The sequence below is a fragment of the Dipodomys merriami genome, unplaced genomic scaffold (genome assembly GCF_024711535.1).
Source record: "Dipodomys merriami isolate MVZ:Mamm:240054 unplaced genomic scaffold, mDipMer1.0.p SCAF_49, whole genome shotgun sequence".
Taxonomy (NCBI): Eukaryota; Metazoa; Chordata; class Mammalia; order Rodentia; family Heteromyidae; genus Dipodomys; species Dipodomys merriami.
Genome location: NW_027206057.1, coordinates 4326755 through 4329189, shown reverse-complemented (window position 1 = coordinate 4329189; position 2435 = coordinate 4326755).

The following is a 2435-nucleotide window of genomic DNA, read 5'->3' as shown; positions in this document are numbered from 1 at the left end:
TCTATAAATAGTTGTACAAAGGAGTTGCCTTTTAAGAAAGCTGTTTATGAATACAATGCATCTTTCTCAATGTCACCCCTTTCAATAATCTCAACCTTACTCCCCCTTTCCATTATTCTTCCTAATTTTGTAGGGTATAAGATGAATGCTTGAAGGTATTCTCCTTTTATCTCTTCTTTCATCTACCATTTCTGCTTGACTCCACTCCCCTCATTTCAAGTACATAGTTCCTGGTGTTTATTTTGTTGAACTTTAATATTGTCTTTCTAAAGAATTACACGATTTGAGTTCAAATTGCTGCTCTAAGGGATTACACTATTTGAGTTCAAAGGAATATTTTGAATTATTCCTGGACAATGCTTAAAGTTTGTGTTAATAAATTGAAAATGTTATCCATTAAAAATATTTTTTAATTTATGATTTTATTGAAATTACATCCATGTTATCGCAGATTCACATTCTAAAGTCATAAACGTGTTCAAAATCACACACACACACACACACACACACACACACACACACAAAAGTGAACTATGGAATCAGGGTTCCAAACATGGTTCAATGATTTCTAAATTATTACATGTCTTGCCCATGAACTTGCCTCAGAAAACTGAAAGAATAAAAACACAAATTCATTCTTACCAGTATCAGAGTTTTTTGGATTAGGTAAAGATTATTACACTTTTGCCAATATATATGTTTTGGGCTTATTTAAAGAATTATTCTTCTTATATCTTGTCTTATTCCTAGAGTTTTCTCCTATAAACTAAAATATCTATTCTTATTTGCTGTGAAAGATTTTATTGCAAAACAATCAGTAAAGACATCTTGATATACCATCTGTAATTGAAGAGAACTGAAGGAAAGAAACAAGGAAAGTTAAAAAACAAAGAAATTGATGTAGCATGGAAAAAAGTAAAGCTGCCTGAAGTGAGATGTAACTGAATAAAAGCAACCAAGGTACAGATATGTCAATAAAAGTTATTCCTTTTGAACAATGTTCATGATAGTTTGAAAAATCACATACATACAAGTTGATTCTACACCAGGGTGGCTTCTAGTCATTCTAGATTAATCTGTATTATAGAGTAATAGAGTATTACTTGTAGTCAATTAATACAAAGCAATTAAGATTCATTTTATCTCAATAATTGACTGTAATAGAAGACCAAGAAATGAACCCAGAGACCTATGGTCACCTACTATTTGATAAGAGAAGCAAAACAGGATGGAAGAGTCAGCTTCTTTAACAATGGTGCTGGAAAAATTGGCTATACATATGCAGAAAATTGAAGCTAGATCCATATATGTATCACCCTTCACCAGAATCAATTCTAAGTGGATCAAAGACCTCAATGGAAGGCTAGATGCCATGAAAATATAACAGGAAGGGATAGGGGAAGCACTAGGCAAAAGTTGAAGCTTCCTAAGTAAAGATCCAGAGTCACAACAAATCAAAGAAAGACTGGATAAATGGGATTGCATCAAACTGAAGATTTTGCATGGCACATGACATAGCTAGCAAGATAAATAGAAAGCTCACAGAACGAGAGACTATTTTATTAGCTATGCATTAGACAAAGGCCTCATATATAAAATATACTTAGAGCTAAAAAAAATTAACCCCCAAAATAAACCCTCAAGAAACAACAACCCAATTAATAAATGGACTAAATACTCAGAAAGAGACTTCTCAGAAGAAGTAAGAATAGCCAATAGACACATGAAGAGATATTCAACATATTTGGCCACAAAAAAAATGTTAATCAAAATAAAGGAGGAGGTGACAATGCTTGATAGGAAATGTACTCATTACCTTGCTCATGTAACTTTAACCTCTCTGTACAGTATTTTTATAATAAAAACATATTAAAAATTGAGATTCCAGTTAGAATGGCCATTATCAAGAAAACTAAGAATAACAGATGCTGGTGGTGATGTGATGAAAGAGAACACAACTACACTGTTGGTGGGAATGCAAACTGGTTGGACCACTCTGGAAAGCAGTATGGAGGTTCCTCTAAAGGCTAAACATAGAGTTTCCCTAAGACCCAACAATCCTACTTCGGGGCATTTATTCATTTGACCACAAACCAGGCCACACTAAAGTTACCAGCATAACCATGTTCACTAAAGCATTGTTTACCATCACCAAGTATGGAATCAATCAAGATGAATGGATGAATAATATATATATGAATACACACACAATGGAATTTTATGCATCCATCAGAAAGAATGGTATTGCCCATTTTCTTTTTTTCTTTTTTCTTATTTATTTATTTATTTATTTCTTCGGTCGTGGGGCTTGAACTCTGGGCCTGGGCGTTGTCCCTCAGCTCTTCAGCTCAAGGCGAGCGCTCTATCACTTGAGCTACAGCGCCACTTCCGGTTTTCTGGTGGTTTATTGGAGATAGGAGTCTCACAGTCTTTCT